The following is an 18,570-nucleotide window of genomic DNA, read 5'->3' as shown; positions in this document are numbered from 1 at the left end:
ACACCTTTTTTCATTCAAATTCGAAACACAAGAGCACGGCTAAGGTTGTATATAATTTGACTTTTTTGTGGTTTGTTGTCACTATATGATATATCACTTTTACGAACACTTTCGACACAAATTTGACTTCAACTCACGTAAGGCACTGGCTGTGTAGGTTAATTAAGCGCTCACCACGCTCCACACGTGTGCAGTGATTATTAGAATTTTTCTTTCTCGTTTTTCTTTCTGCGAGCCGTTAACGGACGACAACGATGCTATCGGTATCACTGCTTATTATCTTTGGGGCGGACAAACGTATCACCACCCTTCGTCTTCTCCGGTTTATCGTTTGCACCCACGAGTTTTCGCGGGTGTTCCCGCCACCCGCTTGCCACGATAGCGGGCACACTTTCACTATCTTGTGTGTTTGAACTTCGGCAAAACTGAAACCGAAATTTGTTGATTGATTTTTATCCCTCTCGATGATGATCGAATGAATGAATCACCAAAGTTTTGTGCCCATGATGCACCGCACAAAGAGGCACACCACCGACAAACACACACCAAACGACTCCTCGGTCCTGGCGGTGTCCTCGTGCAGGACTAGGAGATAACTCAAGCGATAAACCACTAGCGAATGCCAACCGAAAAAAAAAACCCCGATGATTCGATGCGATCGCGCACAGCCAAAACAAAAACAAAGCACACACTCGCGCGCAACGGTGCAACGCGGGAAAGCACAAAACAAAAGCCGCGTAGCAGCACGCGTTTTTCCGCCTCGGAATCGTACTACGCGGGTTACGGGAGATACGCGTCAACGCGAACGGAAAGTCACAAAAGAAGTGCTTGGGATCGTGTGTGCGTCGATGGGCGGCCGAGTGACTTGGGTCGGCATTTACCCCCACTACACTATGGGTGCGGTATTGCCCAGTGGGTGGATAAAAATTTGAGTTCCTAAACTGTCCAAATCATTAGAAGTTGATCGGAATAGAAAAAGTTAACCTTTATTATTATAAGTGATTCGCTTTGAGGGACGCAATTGCTGACGTTTTTAAAATAAATATTAATTTCGCTAAATTTCAGTTAGAGTCATATGAGAACTCACATATTTTCTCATATGTTTCTAACGTTTTTATTTTATTTGTGCGTTTTACTGTTAATAAAACGGTTTGAAGTAGTTAAGAATTCTATGTACTAACTTCACACGGTAGAACTAGGGTTCAAATACCATCCGGACCACGTTACACCTTAGTGAGAAATTTACTCATCCAACTAAGTATCATTGATAAGTTTAGTAAACCATTCGATGATCGGCATGTCCGGCATCAAGGATCGGCAGTCAAGAAGAATAAAAAGAATTATTAACTTAAATAAGAAAAACATACACTTCCCTTTACACGATCCCATAGTGAAATACCACCCAAAGCAAATTCTCTCGTTCGCTGCCGCTCGCGAGTATGCTCACGATGTAACGTGAGATACTCTGCAGGGGTTTTTAATGGAACCAGCTCACCATGAGCTGTTGGTAGCGGTGGTTTGGCTCATAGCGAATCTTAGTATTCTAGTTGGTTCTTTCCGGTTCCATGAGTCATTGTATTGCCAGTTAATGAATCGTTATCATTGCGGTAGAATAAGTAGTTGCAGAATCATTCAATTGTGGTATGAGACTTGGTTTACTTTAAGTGGATTATTTTGTGATTTATAATATTATGTTTTTAGATAAACTCTTGAGAGTTTTTTAAAAATAATAAATATACAAGAGGAGTATTCGTATTATAAAAATAAAATTCGATCTAATGCAACAACATTAACCCTGCACACATTCATTCGACGAGAACGCTCTCTCATGTGCAAAATGAATTTGCACGCCTTTGCCCCCCACCAGCAAACGGCACCAATTGAGTAACCCATCGGTGGTGAGATGAAAAACCAACTGAGCGTTCACCGTTCACCGAGACCGGATCGGGTGGAAAATGGTTCATTTTCGGTTGTGGCGAGTGCATTTTTCCGCCATTGAACCCGATCGCCACCCGACAACGTGCGCGTACGGCCGGAAAAAGTTCAACGGAACGGGACGCCACCGGAGAAAGGGAAATGTTATTGAACTTTCCTACATTTCTTCATTCACTCGAACGAAGCGAGCGAGCGAACGAACGAGAGTGAACTGGACGGTGGACGGTGGAAAACTGGATATCGGCGTGAGGGCGTGGCGTGCGCTGGAAGTGGTGAAGGGTGCTAATGATCTCTCACTTACAACACGGGCCACTCCAGCCACCAGCCAAGTCCAGCGTAGCAAAATGGGCAATTGGCAAAAGGCGTTAGTTACGATGTTTCTCCTCTCTTCTTGGGTCGTTTCGAAGAACATCTTTCTTTTCCGGCTGGTTGTTTATAGACAGGGGAGCATCATCATCATCTCGGACTATTGCGATTGGATCACCAAATCTTGACCTACTTTTGTGAACGTTCAGTGTAAGGTTAGCGTCAGAAGAGATGAATATTATATTAATACTTGGCGTGTACTTTATAACTGTTGCTTGCAGAGTTCTACAGACAAGACGGACAAGGGATTACTACAACAAATTTCACATTGACTCCTAACACACCTCCAACAAACGTCCTCTTAAGTAACGAGCTAATAATTGGTTCAAACAAGATACCTCGTTTGTATAACAAGCACACAACATCGCACAAGTAAGACAAAAAAGCCGAGGCAGAAGCAGATACCAAAACAAAAAACCTTCAATTAAAAAGCGGAAATAAATAAATCGCTACCGATACACCGCTGGCGCTGCACAGCAACGGTGTGGCACGCCGTAGTACGGAGGGGATGTTGAAGCCACTGATGCTAACAAAAAAACAGACACCCGCACAGTTAGTTTTTTTGAAGGCTATCGCAAGCGAACCGTTAAAGGATCCTTTGCACAAGGTGCGTTATGGCTGATCTTGCATAATTGCCCTGACCGCGAACGAAAGACGCACACTAATGGGAGGGCTTTAAGTTTTGTCTGTTTTGTTTTTGTGGTATGTTAGGAACACATACGAACATACGCATTGGGATGGGCACAGGAAATAAGTCAATCGTATTGAATGTGAATGAGACTATGAGAAGCATCAATGTAGTTGTTATGCTTGAACGGTTTCCGTTGTAATAAAATGTGTTCCAATATCGGGATAGTAATTTTCAAGCAAAATTTTCCGTATGTAGGTTTTAAACAAAATAATTCATCTGGCCCAAATACATAGCTTCTGACAAACGAAGAGGGTCCAAACTGACATCTTCTCGCTAACTAAATGCTCAACCTAACACAGTCCCACTTTTGCCTGCTCAGGAACGAGCGTTAGATGTTGGTATAACGACTGTAACGAAAAAAATAGTTTCAATTGTTAGTAATTAACGTTGAAAATGACTTCCTTGCTGTCACAATCAGCACTTCCTACGTCAAAATTTGGAATACCTGCACCAACGATGCAATCGACGAAACCCTTACAGTTTAAGCTTCAAGTTCAATGCCCCGCACGCGCTTATGTTGCGCCTGAACTCGTTAAACCCCAAACAACTTTCTCGCTCAAATGGCGGTTGCCCGTTCAGGCCAAGCCTCCGGTTACTCACTCCGGAGCTGTGTTGTTGTTGTCGCTGCTGTTTCCCGCTTGCTCGTTTTTTTTACAATTTCTGCACTACGCCACAAGCTCTATTGCATCTCGCCTTTCTTCGCCCAGCATAACCATCTTCAACCAGTGTGAGCGTCAAAGAGTCTTCACTCTTACCTTCGATGATCATCGCACACCACACATTAGCGGCAGTCGAGTAGCAGAAAAGTGATCGCCGCTTGCCGTTGCAGTACAAACCGCAACCCGATGGAAGCGGCGCACACAAAATGGCAACAGCATAGGAGAGCACCAGCGGTGCAACGGGATCTATTATATTACGAACAGTGTACTGCACACAATAGACAAAGCCCACCGACACACCGCACGGACCGGAATCTCGGCGTGGTTAAGCAAATTGTCGGTAAAGATGGCAATAGAATGAGACACCGCACTCCGGTTGCATCCATTCCGTCTAACCGAAGCGCTAGGCAGTGTGCTGCGTGAAAGGCCTCGGTCTTTGGAGAGGGCAGAGCAGTGAGAAAAAATTGCCAAAGAACTGCACTCAAAAACCGGTGCACTTCTCAGCAGAGGCCACTGCACTGTAGTGTAGGAAAACAAGGGTTGGACGATTAGACGGATGGGTGAAGTGAAGCAAAGTGAGGAAAGAAAAAAAAAGGCACGAGTGCAACGCGCCTACCGTGTGCCGGTGGGAGAGAAAGCCATAGAAAACATGCTGGAGAAAAGTGAAATTATTTCACTCTCGTGCCAATAAACCATGGACGACGGTGTAATCTCGTTCGGGCCAGCCTTCTGCAAAGGCCTAAACTGATGGAAATAGCGATGCAGACGACGAACCCGTTCAGTGGACGATATGGTGGACAGGCGGGAGGGTACTTTTGGGGCCAATGGCCAACCAAACTGGCTTCGGCAGTGAGTGAGGATGAAAGTGGAAGTGGTGAATTAAAAACAGAGAGAGAGAAAGAGAGCGAGAGAGAGCGAGAGAGAGAAGGACGGACAACCGAGCAATAGGAAAAATCGAAGGAATTTGCATTTTACACCCTCCGAACACGACGTCACACTGAAAACGTTGTGATTTTTGTTCCTTTCCCAGCTCTTACGAAAACTTTGGTTCGATGACACCGCATGATAACCGCGCTTGGGAAATGGGATAATCGCACAACCTCAACCCGTAACATGCTGCCTGCTCGTTTAAGGATCTTGGCTAAAAATAGAAACAACCAGTGTACGAAAGCTCCTCGAACTCGTAGCAGGAAACATTAGAAAGGTGAAGCACAAGGTAAGTTCACGATCCACGACGCTAAACAGCGAAGGCAAGGAGCTGGCACTACTCGCCCCAGTACAATGGTTTCCCGATCGTGAAAATCAAACTGATCGCTTTGTAGGTGGCCGTAGGTCGTCGCATGCAATATGCCTCCCGTGGGTTTTCTTACAACGCCCACGTGATAAAGGAAAGCTAACACTGAGGAACTGGTTCGTGGACGGTAAGCTATACGGTTGGCACGCGAACATAAATCTTTCAAAAAATTAAACATTTAACTATATCGCATGGATTCGGCAAGGGCACAACAAAGTAGATAATTAATTTGAGCATTAGTTTAATCCATGTTGGAGCTAAGGGTGGAATGTGGAGCCTAATGCCGCTGCATGAAAACTTTCAATTTCTTCAGACGGTACGGTACACGCAGACAGTAGACATTGTTTTAAATTAATGTTTATTTTGAGCTATTATTAAAATAGCTATATAAAAATTGGCCATTTTTGCAAGTCGTAGAATATTTCTTAGACAAATATTTAAAGAACCCTAAGAACATGCAGCCGAAATTACTCTCCGAATAGGTCCCACAGGTGAACACCTGTGGGACCTCCAGAATGTAAAATGCTGTGTCTTGCTCCTCGTAAAAAAAATAGATTATGAAAAATAATGTAAAGAGAAAATTTTTACATTTTTTTTGTTTTAAGCAATATGCAATATTCAAACAAAAAAAATTTCAAAAAATATTTTCATTAAAGGAGTAACTTAAAAATAAAAATCATTAAAGATTTTCAAGCCTTTCAAAACAGCTAGCGAGTCTTGCTATCTTTTATTCCTACAAGTTTCAGTTAGATTCAAGCAATTTTCAATTAACCTCCTCCTATCAAATTACTTTCCTTTTGGCCATTTAGAAAATAATAAAGCTGCTCCAATCACCTCACCAAACCGATCTAATCCAACGGACCGGTTCGCTAGATCAACCACCATCAAACCATCACACGAAACTCTACCGAAGGGGTTCGTTGACATCGACGAAATCAACCCCTTCTACGTTCAGGTGCAAGTGCATTTACGCTGCCAACAGCAGCGGCAGCGGCAGCAGCTGGTGCAATAAACTTTTGCACTATTTTCCACACTTTCCTTAAGTTATGCACCGTTTCAATCACCTTGTCGATTGGCCGGGCTAGGCCGAACGTAACATTTCGTTTGGTTTCGTTTGGCTGGAACCATGGTACCATTTCACTTTTGTTCTGTTTGTTGGTAGTAATCGACGGACTGTACCCGGCATCCATAGCTCGACACTAGCCGTGTGAGCGGTCACTATCTTAGCACCCTCACTATCAGCCATCGCTTATCGCGGTGTTCTCGGCTAGTTTAAAGTGATCGCAAGTAAATAGAGGAAGTACTTGCACGCCCCATCGGGATGGTGCGGTGCATATTAAGCGCTAATCTCTTGCAAAGTGCTCGCCACACCATTCCTACAAACAACGAGCGAGGGTTGAAAATGCACACGTTCGCATACCTGCGGGAGTAAGCGTCGACATTGGCATTGGATGTGCGAAATTAGGTCACCATCAAACACCGAGACGGCTGTCGAGCGTCGAAGGAAAGGGGACATAACAATCCAGAACACCCGGCGGGATGCTCCTGCAGGCGTTATCTGATCTTGGCTTACTCATGAGCCAGCCTGTGTGTCCTCCTTTTGCTGCTTTTACAACGCATCAGCACATCCTTCCGTACGGATTGCCGGACCATGAATTAAATCCCATTCGCTAATAATGAATGCTTCTGGTGCATAAAGTGACGCCACTATCAATTCGCCAGCCGATTTGCCAGCTGATTCACTGCGGAGGAAGATTGATTAATAAAGCAAACAACAACACCGGCAAACATTGAGAGCAGCAACATGGAATTTGAATTATTTGTGTAACGATGTGTGCTGAGCGGGGCGAATTTTATGACCTACTTTTTATATCGTGTAATCGAATGTTGTTGTTGTTGATGGGATTAAAATGCCTTGCGGGAAAATAGTAACAAACACCTCAACACAATCGCTCTGATTGTAAACCACTTCAGCAGCTTATTGATCGATAATAAAGGAATAAAACGAATCGTTTCCTTTTGTTTCGGCTGGTACCGCAAACGTTTTTCTTTGCGGAATTGTTGGATTGTCTTTTTGAGCATGCTTACAGCTGAAGATGTTCCTCGCGTGTCACGTGTAGTTGATGGAATTACTAACAAACACACACAGTTCCAGGGTAATATAACAAAAGTAGAGCAAAACATGTAAATTAAACTCGCCACTGGATTCTGGAGGGAAATTGAGAACCTTTGGGAGTCGTCCTGTATATCGAGATTCACCCTTTTATCAGCTGAAGGAATCGTCGTATAAGCACTCAACTCAGCCCTTATTCTGTTCCGTGTGGCGTATTACAAATCATCTACTAATGACGATATGTCTCACTGATCACTAAAATTCAAACAGTACTCAGGAGAGGATTCCTCCCGAAAGTTTTTGAGTTAGATCCAACGGTCTGACGGCGTTCAGAGGTACTTTCGGTAGATTATACACTTCAAGTAATAAGTTGCAAAACTTTGGGCAGAATGCATAAGCTTCGCTACGTAAAGAAGTTCTATGAGCTTTAAAATTCATTATTATTGTACATCTAATTTTACTTCCAAGAGATATGATTATGCCATGAGAATCTAAACTCACTGCATAGGCTAACCTTTCAGAATCCAGAAATTTTGTACCTAATCTTTTGATAAAATTTGATAACACAAGTTATGCTTCGAATTCCACAACAAACTAACATACTACTTGGACATTAATTTGAATCCACTGTTCAACGCCTTCTAAATGACGTCACATATGCATCACAATTCTTGTCAGCACTGCATGCTTTCCTCCGTCACAATTCCCTACTATACCACATCTCCTCGGGCTGGTTCCAACCAATCCCCCAATGGTAAACAACAAGTATCAGCAAATCCCCAGCTGTCTGTCCTTGGATTGCCGTTGCGAGTGAAATTGCCTGCAAACGATATTCATTATCAATAACGGTTACACTTGAAAAGAAGAACCCTCCCAAGCCAACGGTGGAAGCAATACGATGCACGACCGAAAGGGATTTTCTCACCCCATGTACGAATTGGCTGCCGGTCGGATAGACGATCGTTTGCCCTTTTTGTGGTTGAAAGACATACCGCATCATTTCCAACATCCCCCAAGCTAACGTTATCTGTCAGGGGGTGAACTGCAAGACCGACACACGTTAAGAGCTTCTGCACACAAACAAATGTTTAATTCGAACGGAACGCTCTGCGCTATTTCAGCCCGAGCTCGAGAGCTCCGTAGCTTGACTTTTTTATCTTGAGATTCCCTCACCCTTTATGCATGGAGTCCCTCGGACCAGCCCTTGTGATGGAGCTGGATTTTTGCCTTCGTACATCGTTGGTTGCATTGTTCTATTACAAACCGCGGGTCGCGTTTGGATGAATTTGCCTTGTTCTCTCTCTCTCTCTCTCTCTCTCTCTCTCTCTCTCTCTCTCTCTCTTGCTTACTCCCGTGATCCCTCTATCATCCCGTAGGCGTACTTTCTCGACACTGCAATTCTTTTCACGAACAAGGAGAAAAGGCCAACGAGTCCGAGCGCCAGCGGTCGTAGTAGCCGTGATCGTTTGCAGTACTATTATTATATTTAAATTGTGTTAAATTCTATCAATGCCACTGCAATGGGCGCATACTGCTCTCTTGTGTTGCTTGTGTATATTGGCATCCTTCATCCATTCTGATGCTTTCCAATTGAGTCGGTTTGAGACCCTCAAGTGCCATAGCGGCTGGAGGGAATGGTTGCTTAAGTAAATATTTTTTTTTTACTTATGTGCATTGGTGGATTCATTGTGATTCGGGGATTTTTCAAGAGCCAAAGCCTCAAACAAACATTTAGAAAACCATACTCATTGATCGTGATTAACAATACGTAATGAATATTAGCTGCTAAAGTGTATGATTTTTTAATCTAATTTAATACTTCACGCTTTGTAGCATCTATTAAACTATAAATTATGATATCACTTCTCCAATTGCATGAAAATAAACTACACTTTCCCCACTGGTAACGTCTTTCAATGAAGTAAGATTGAATTGTACCCTTCCGTTTAACGAAGATGTCCTTCGACCATTATTACTGTACAGCTCACTTTACTCACCTACTCACACAAAGCATCGAGTAAACATACCTACACACACACGCACCCCCGATAATGATTGTTGTTAGCGACAATGGCCAACCCAATGACACGGTAAACTGATACGACCATCCAGCTCGTTCCCTTATGGTTCCGTTTCGCTCCGCGACAGACGACGGTCGCTAATTTTACGGAAACATCACAGCATGTGTGCGTGCGTGACTATGCGTATCAGTGTGTCCTTGGCAATCGAAGGGTTTTGGCCTGCTGCATAACCGTACCGTATACATGTAGCATGATAAGAATATATTTCTTTAAAAAAAAACGTTCGACTAACCCGCAATGGAGACGCATGGTGTTGGGTGAAGTGAAATAAAATATTCTCCTCCTAAATACCTTCCTTCAGTTCTCAATGCAGTTTTAAATATTAATCTTCACGAAAAAAAATCCCCTGCAAACAGTTGTGTCGATACACACACACACACGATCGTGAACTTCAACTTCAAATAACTGTCCCCCCGCGTTTTCCGGTATCCACCGAAAAGGGCGGCACGACACCGTCATCGACACCAACACTATGAGACGCCCATTCAAGTGGTTGGCATTCGCCTTGGACGGCGTCGACGCGGTTCACAGCATTTCAATCTTATCTGGCAAAGAAGTGGGGCCCTTCAAGTGACTTGCCTTTCTTCCTGCCTTGCCATCGCGCCGCTTCCCTGCCCGTGTCAGTTCACTATCGCTGCAAAGCGGAGCCAACGCGGAGCGCACTTGATTCGGGGTGAAGGATGTCCATTCCGTGGAGGGTTGAACAGCCCTGCGGTAGCCCTTGGGGCTAGGATTATCGTTCGGCAGAGGTGTATTGATGCAATTAGATAATTACATTGTAATCGATGTTCGATCCTGCACGGGACACTCTTCACGCGCGGCGTCGATGCGAGATGTGGTAACGGTTGGTTTCTGAAGAGTTCTTCCATGAAGAACTAACGAAATGACATAAGTTGGAGTAGCAATCATGTTTTTAATAGTAATTTGTTTGTAATTAGTTAATTTGACGCGTTTATTTTCAATAATTGAGCTTTAAGAGTAATATCTTTTTGGGCTAACGCCTAAAGCTATGCTATTTGCATCCCAATGTACAGTTTTAATCGCTTTTCTAGCTAATTTCCACTTTGTTTAGTCATTTTAGTTGGTAGAACAGCTCTGATTTTCACACGTCAGGACAAGGGCTCCAATCCCATCCGGACCGTTTCCCCGTAATGAGTATTGACTATCCCGCTACGTGGTATCAGCAAGCCTATTAAGCCATGTGGTGACCGAAGTGACTTGGAAGATCGCTGAGACAAGAAATAGAAAAAGAAATCTTTTATTAAAATTTCAACCCTTTTTGATTACCTTGATAAAGCGGTAAAATAATTATCTATATAGAGTAATCTCGGCAATCGTCCACAGCCATCAAACGGTGAAAAACACTTTCCAATTCCCTTCCGCAACGTCTCACAGAAAAGGTCAGCAAACCTGGCACCAAATAATCCATCACAATCCCCTCCCCTCGCTTCGGGTGCACTTTTGCCCATCCGGATGCATCCCCCCCCCCCCCCCACCATCCGAACTCCGACTGCATCTTACGCCACACCACACCAATGCATCCGAGTGCACTCGGTGAAAATGAAAACTTTACAGCGAACAGATCGTTGTCTCTCTTTCGATCGCAAAGATCGCTTCATCCCCGCAAAACTTAGTTCTTCCCCATCCCCACATCCCACACACTTTTCGTGACCATTCCCGGGACCCCCACCGCATCGAACCCCGGCCACTGCGGTAATGTATCGGCAAAGGTTTTCGTACGGTGGACGCACGTTGCAGCCACAAATGCACCGAACACATCAAACGCGGTCGTTGCATGTGCCCGGCCCGGTTGGGGTTTTTTTTTTTTGCGACGTTAGAGCGGTTCGGCACGATGGTCGCGATGAGATGAGCGATTCGCTTAGCGAAGGAAAGCGGCAGCAATTTGAACGCTGGCTTTGCAGTGCAACACCAACGCCAGCACTCTTCCCCACCCCGGATCCGATCCGGGAATCGTGTAATAAAATGGTTTGGACTTGCAGATTGGATCAGCATCGAGGCAGTTCAATGCACCCCATCACAACCAAGACGCAAGTGACGCGAGGACCACTCGATGAAGGTGACTGTTGCGATGATGATGAGGACGGGCCGGCGTACAGGCGAGCGGGCATGCGAGAAAATCTGCGGCAATCTAAACACTGCGCGAAAGCGACCGGGGTTGGCGCGGCTTGTCGTTTGGCGAAATGCAAGAGGTTAGGTTTCACGGTATAAAATGGGGAGGGTTTTGTTTCGATGGTGTAGTGTTTTTTGTTTTCTTTCTCTCTTTTTTGCTTAATTTCAGCAAAGAGCTAAGCGAGAAACATCTCTTCCGGAGGATCTCACTCGATTCACTGATCTATCCCAACGTTTTATGCTCGAGCTCTCTAGCGTTCTGCATTTTTATGTGGCGCGTAGCTCACGTACATCTGGCTGCAAAATTGATCACTGATGGTGGCGTTCAATCAATAGCAAATGTATCATATGAAAGGACATTGCGTCCACTTTTCAATTTGTTAAACGTTTGAAGGATTTTTTTAAATTATTTTGTATATTTTACATGCCACTTGCCTCCTTGATTGCGTCCAAATTTGTTACTTGTCTCGTTTTCATACTGTTTTCATAAATGCTTGAAATGTTTCAATGCTTTTTAATCGATTTTTACTTAATCGTTTACTTTATTATACAACTCATCACAATTTCATATTATACATATTCACTTATTGATTTGTATAGTTTTTTTTCAGAATTTCCGTCGTTTTTTTAAATATTACTTTAATTCACAAACTCATCTTACCCTTAACTGATGTGCATTACATTCGTTAAATTTTCTAATAACTTTCCACTTCATCAATTATGTTAAACATTATATTTTCGATTTTCCATATAAACATTTAATTTAATTTATGCATTTCTTTTCTTCTCCGCTCCCTCTATAGCTCTTTCTGCCCTTTTATAGTCAAAAACACATATTTTAATCATTTGTTCGTTTGTCCGTCAATCAACACCGCACAAAACGAGACAAAATCGCACCGAAATTCGAATAAGCAGTGCAGGGAAAACCGAAAAAGGGGCTCGTTTGTGCAGGCCACCCGGTTCATTAACCCCGTCCACCGGGCTGGTAACCGTGGCCATGCAAATGCGATGCAAGTGCATCGCGAACAGTTTCGTCACCAGCTTCCCAGTTCGCTCGTTTTTGGGATTTCAATTTCGTTTGGCGTTTGGCTTGATACATTCCTCTGGCACGGTCGATTAGTGTTTCCAACTGGCCTCGAAGGAATTGCGTGGTCTGGATTGAAGGCATATCCGTCAATTTGAAGCTGTTGGTAATGAGGGAAATGAAAACTATCGATGGAAGCATCGATACAAGCTTTCTGCGCAATTACTTACGGAAATCGTATGTTAACTAATCAAATATTGAAGGAAACTAAAATTATTGCACTCTTTGACTAATTGACAAGAGTTTTGGCAGCTTATCTCATCCTGGATAAAACATAAACCTTCTATTTCATCAGTTAGTCAGTTTCCTACGAGTCCACATTTCTTGGAACCTCGACACCACCCAGCCAAACCCTTTGGGCGGCCTTTGGTCGTGTTGTATAGCTAGAGCGAGAAAAAGAACGGTAACACTCGCTCATAGCCAATGCCACCGTATGGGTGCTGGATGCCGCACGGTGAACGACATTCCGACCACCAGTTGCAGTGGCATTGCCGCTGCATCCGCGCAAAAAAAGGGAAGGTGTATGTGTGTGTGTGTGTGTGTGGGTTCCGGTCGTTGTGTTTTCCGCTCGGTCTCTCGAGTTCAATGCTCCAGATTGACACGCTTTTCGATCGTTGCGAACATCGAACGTTACAATCCATTCCGGAGCTGATGCACCGACAATGCGATGCAACGATGCCGGACCGACACCGTGGAGAAGATGGCGGTACGAATTTCCAATGCAAATTTTCCGCTCTACCCTTGCCCACCCGTCCCACACGGCTGGCCAGTGCAAGCGGCGATTGGCCGCGTTCAGAAACGTCGATGACTTGTTTTGGGGCGTACTGAAGGGGCAGCTCGTTCGATAACCAAACATTTGAACGGTTGAACGCATTGAACACAACCTTTTTTTTGTTGCCAAAAGCAGACAAATTGTAACATGTAATAAATTACAGACAGCCCATAGGAAATCAAAGGAAAAAACCGCACCAAAGTGAGGATCACTCCGTAGATCACTTTCCATTTTCAACTTAACCGCATATATCCGTGAGCCCGCAATGACATGGCATGAAAGAAAATCCTCCAACCAGCCCACTCACACCCACACCCACACACCAGGGCCAGTGTAATCATCCCGTTCGCAATTACAGTCACATCACGCTGCAACGAGAGCAAATGTGAGAATGGCGCTAAATTGCAGCACCGAATTTAAATCATCCTCATATCCACCGCAGCGCACCCCTCCATTATCATGCCCGGATCATGAGATGAGTGTGGGTGGTTTCGTGGCCAACCCCCCCTCCCACCGGTCCCCCGCCCCCTCTCCTTCCATCCATTGTAGAGGCAATATCGGAAAGTGAAAATAGCGGTGCGGTGATTGAAAGTGAAAATTCGATTGGTTGATCACCGGTCGGAACACGGTTCGAGGAAACAGGCAAATGTCTGAAGAGTCAATCGCCGACCTGTCAGCGGTCAATCGAGGAAAAGCGGGAACTCGATTCCACTTTTTCTGGGTCGATCGATAAATTTTACTTCTCGATTGCAAATCGTCTCGTTGCCGGGTGGAACTTTTTTGGTTCCACCGGTGGTGGTGCTGCGATGCAATTGAGTGCATTCTGGAGCAAAATAATGACCCTGAGAGAGTGTTGATGGAAGCACCTAGGAGTAATATAAATTAAAGTGAAAAACATCAGTTCTAGATTGATGCAAAGAAACCCAATGATTCATAGCGCTCTTTCGTCAATGAACAGCTCAAAATGGAACTCAATTGATACAAAAGAAAATTTTAATAACTTTGTCCGTTTTTTTGCAGTTCTATTTATCTCCTAAAGCTACTCATGACATCGTTTCATAAATAAAAATTATAAAAATGTTTAGCATCCTTCACATAAATTACTCATAGATGAGTGGTCAATCTTGCCTACAATGTGTCGGCCTAGATGGGATTTGATTATGGTCCCTTCGCTTAAGCATATGGCGGCTCTACTTGAAAGGGATAAGGACACATGTTCCTTGGACTGAGTAATATCGAGAAACAACTTAACCACCTAAAACTTCCTGCTTTACTACACAGAAAGTCAACAAATCAATCAATATGTTTGCTTTTCAATTGAGTATAGAAATTTTATTTTCTTCTCCTAGAAGCAAACTCTCCTCCAAAATACGATCGTTGTCCTGCTGGGTTCCAAACAGGGAAGGGCGTCATTTCCCTTTTTATACTTCAAATATCAAATACAAACAGCAAAGCCAACAAACGAGAGACAGAGCAACGCATCGGTTTTTATGCGGGTGAGCATGAAATCTCCAACTGACGGCATCACTGCCATAATCGATAGCAGCAACTGTAGTAAAAGCAATGGCAGTTTGTAGTAAATTGTGCGTAGGGTGATAGTAAAAAACAAAAACGGTGATCGTTGGTATAATAAAAAGGGAACACGTGAGTGGGTTGAAAGAATAGCTGCATGGGTGGGTGAAGTGGAAATAATAATGCACGTGCTGAATGGTAAATTAAGGCAACCGATTGCAAGTTGCAACATTGACTTTGGCAAAACTTTCACTCTTATTTAGTTTTAATGCGAAAACTTGGCTCTCGGTGTGCCCGATGGATTTTTGTCAATTGATCTTTGTGTGGTGTGATTAGAGAAGAATGTCTCAAAATCTTTTGAAAGGGAATATCGCAAAAACGGTTCATGTTTTAGATGCAAAAATTGTCTTCTCTTTGGACGTATTCGCGAAAAGAAGAATCATCTCAACCACACATATCTGACTCATTCCCATCTGGTCATGTTGCATGCCAAAAGCCCCACCGTGTACAATAACCGTTGCCGTTTTCGTGGTTCATTATGGATAGTTCTGGTTGGACTGGTCGGTGTACATGCTTGTCTTGTCCCTTGTCCACAGTCAACCAGAAGGAACACCGGCAGCTGACAATCGAAAGTGACAGTGACTCGGGCTTAGATACAGGGCTGGCGACTTGATTCGTTTCGTTTCATTTCTGTACGCGTGTGTGAGAGGTACTTTCTTCGGTACGTACGTGCCTGCTTCCCGCTGGGAGTGCATCTCTTCGTACCGATGCACTTTTTCATCCATCCGTCAGTTTCTTCCTCCTCTCTGTTGCATAGACAAATGGCATACCTCGCCACGATCACTACCACCGCCACCACCACCGTCACCATCCAGTCAAGGAAAGCTGTCCAAAGAGGAAGACTCCGATGCAATGCGCGGGTCCGTTTGGGAGTTTCTGGCTAGTTTCTTGACCGGTTTGCTGCATGGGTGCAGCTGCAAGGCGGTTGCACCAGGCGCAATGAACATGTTTAATTAACATCGGAAAATTGCCCGCCGCCGTAATGCGGCTCCCACCGTAATCCGACGTTAGAAGCGATCTGCACCGTGGCTGCGATGTGAGTGTGTCTGTCGAGCGAGTTGATTGAACTGTTACTTGACGTACCGTCACAGCGTTTGTTGGGGGAAAAAGGGTTTCCTTTTCAGGTTTTTTTTTCACTATATTGCGCTAGTTTAATGCGCAAAAGGAAAATGACCTCCACACAATGGGGTTTTACGGGTCCATCGTAGTGCTGGATGCTTGAAGAAGAGTGATTCTAATGCAGTTTAATGTTACTAATTTCTAACGAAATATTTTACAGATACATCAAGCGCATATAGTGTTTAACCTAGAAACAAATGTTAAAACACGCACCTCTATCCAGATATCCCTGTTCCAAAACTGTCAATGAAGAGATCAGCCTGGATCTTGCAGGCAATAAATTATGTACCAGTTAGTTCGATTATTCTCGTCGACGGAAGTTTCGTACTGTGGAGATCGTCTCAGGCTTACCTTTGAACATAAACAAATTTCCATTTCTGCGTGGGTTCATTGCGTGGGATGTTACTGATGCGTTTGCATGTGCATCGTTTAAAGGTGGTCCTCTTTTACTAGGAGCATAAAATGCAAATTCCAATGCCTGCCCGTGTGAACCAGTGATCGAAGAAAGCTAACATGAACTAATTTGCTGATGATGAATGTGAGGAAATGAGAGGAAAAAATGGATCCACTGCCAAAACGGTCTTGTTTCGATTGGGAGCGAGTTCGCTGGACGTTACTTTCCTTTGGCGATATTTTGTTAAGGAAGTAGACATGTTCACATCAGCAACACGTAGAGGTGGCTTTAGGGTTCCGGTTCGCATTTCTCTATAACATTGGATCAGACTTTTCCAATGTTATACTTTTATGAAGCAGCAGGATACCGCGTAGAGAGCCAGTAGAATCGCATGTGTCCTTCGGAATCGTCTTTATGTTATATGTTTATCTTTATCCCTAATTTATAGCTCATATGTTGGACTAAAGATCTTCATCTGTAGAACAATATCGCCTTCAATACTCACATAAAAATATTTAAATACATTTAGGTGTCAATTCTATTTATTGAAAATCACTCATAATATCACATCAACATCAATGCTAGACATTTTGGACGCATTGGGGACATGTCCAACGCACAAGGTAGCGAGCTGTAACCGGACACGACGCATTTCTATCATCAACCGTCCCATGAACAGTCAGCTATCGTCAGTATTGCTGAGGGTCATCGATCTTCGGGCTGAAAGATTTGACCAACGCACGTGCCACCCGTCCGTTATTACTGGCCCCCGGTTCAGACTGACATCTAGAATCTAATGAGCAGTGAAATGCAGTTTCGCGCAGAATTTCAACCGAGCCTACCGAAACAATATAAACGGTAGTAAAGGGTAAAGAAGTTCTTCGCACATCCACAGTCCATTCCCGATGACAGTGCTGATGAAGATTTGAACGATTCTGTTGGCTAATAAGCTCCCTTTTCCTGTTCGGTTTCGAACAGTCAAATAAAAAAGACGAAAACGTAGATTTGCCCAATGTATGGTGCAGTTGCGTCACAACACGCTGACGACTCGAGCAGCGTGTGTCTACCGGCATGGTCTGTTCCAAAAGTGGACGCAAAATTCGTGTACCGAGCCCTTGGCTGGTGGCAACGCCAAGACGCCTGTTTGTTCGAGCAGCCCTGAGCTAGACGTGTATCGATCGCTAAAAATAGAGACGCATTCAATGCATCCATGCATGCCGATCCCGGTGGGACCGAATTGGGGTAGGCCAGTCCCAGTCCCCAGTCCGACTACGCGCACTCCCCATCCTTCGCCCGCGAGCATTAGCATAAACCACGAACGCATCTAAAATAGTTACATCCAAATGCTGGTCCATTTGTTTCTGCGCTGTGCTGTGCCACGATGTCGCCCGGTTCCATCGTTCGCTTCGCTTATTGTGGTAGGTTAAGGTATAGGTAGGATGCTACTTTGGAAGCTGATGTTTCCGTGATGGACCATTTGCGTTGGTTTGCCGCGTGACCACTACATGTTCAGTGGACGAGCGACAGAGTTCTGCGGAGGGAAAGTGCTGCATCGGCCGCGTGCAGCATGGGAAAGTCGTAAGCAGCGGAGGTAGATTATCCCGAACGAGAAGATTCTGCGAGCATCGGGGCACTGTAGCGACGTCTACTGATGTGCATCGTACTTGCATTCTGCTGTGATGCAGCCGGCAGGAGGAAAAAAAAGATGGAAGAAAGAAGCCCGAGGTTGGGACTAGTCGTCGGTGCGCCTTGACATCGTCTGCTGCGCTACGTCTAAGGCAGAAGAAGAATTGATCTACGATTCCTAATTTACTGTTGGGATAGGTCAAGTGAAATTTCGTATCAAGTTTATAAATAAACGGTGCAACGTCAGCCGATGCACCGTGATAGCAATGATGCACCATGCTGTACTGAGGCCGTATGTAGCTTAGAGGGAGAGAATGTTGATTGTTCTAGCTAAAATGAGACATTAGGAATGTTGAAATTAAACCGTATAACTACAACATATTAAATTCGAATTTGAACGCCGGTCCTGGCGGGTGAAGATCGACGCCGTTTTAGCTAACCACCGTACAGCCCCCGATGGAAGGTACCGAAGACAAAAATGTGAATATGTATCTGAAACGTACAAATTCTTACTATCTGTAATAAAAATAACCGAATTGCAGCGTAAACAATTTTTTTAAATAATCGTTTGGGCTTTATGTAAAATATTCTTAAATATGTAGCGACTATTTCAAATGATTTCGCATAATTTTTAATCGGACTCTACACACCTTGATTTATGTTCGAACATCGGATGGTGCTCCAAATGACAGCCGGACGCGCTAGCTTGATCAATTTACACAATATAGTTGACG

General features: G+C 44.2%; 1 protein-coding gene across 1 annotated transcript in view; it reads left to right on the top strand.

The window, feature by feature from the left end:
- LOC126563200 (uncharacterized) overlaps positions 1-18,570 on the top strand; it is a 143,380-nt gene that overhangs the window by 84,209 nt on the left and 40,601 nt on the right. The window lies entirely within an intron of this gene.

This window comes from Anopheles maculipalpis, chromosome 3RL, assembly GCF_943734695.1.
Source record: "Anopheles maculipalpis chromosome 3RL, idAnoMacuDA_375_x, whole genome shotgun sequence".
Lineage (NCBI taxonomy): Eukaryota > Metazoa > Arthropoda > Insecta > Diptera > Culicidae > Anopheles > Anopheles maculipalpis.
Note: the sequence above shows the minus strand (reverse complement) of the source record. Positions and strands in the feature narration are given on the sequence as shown.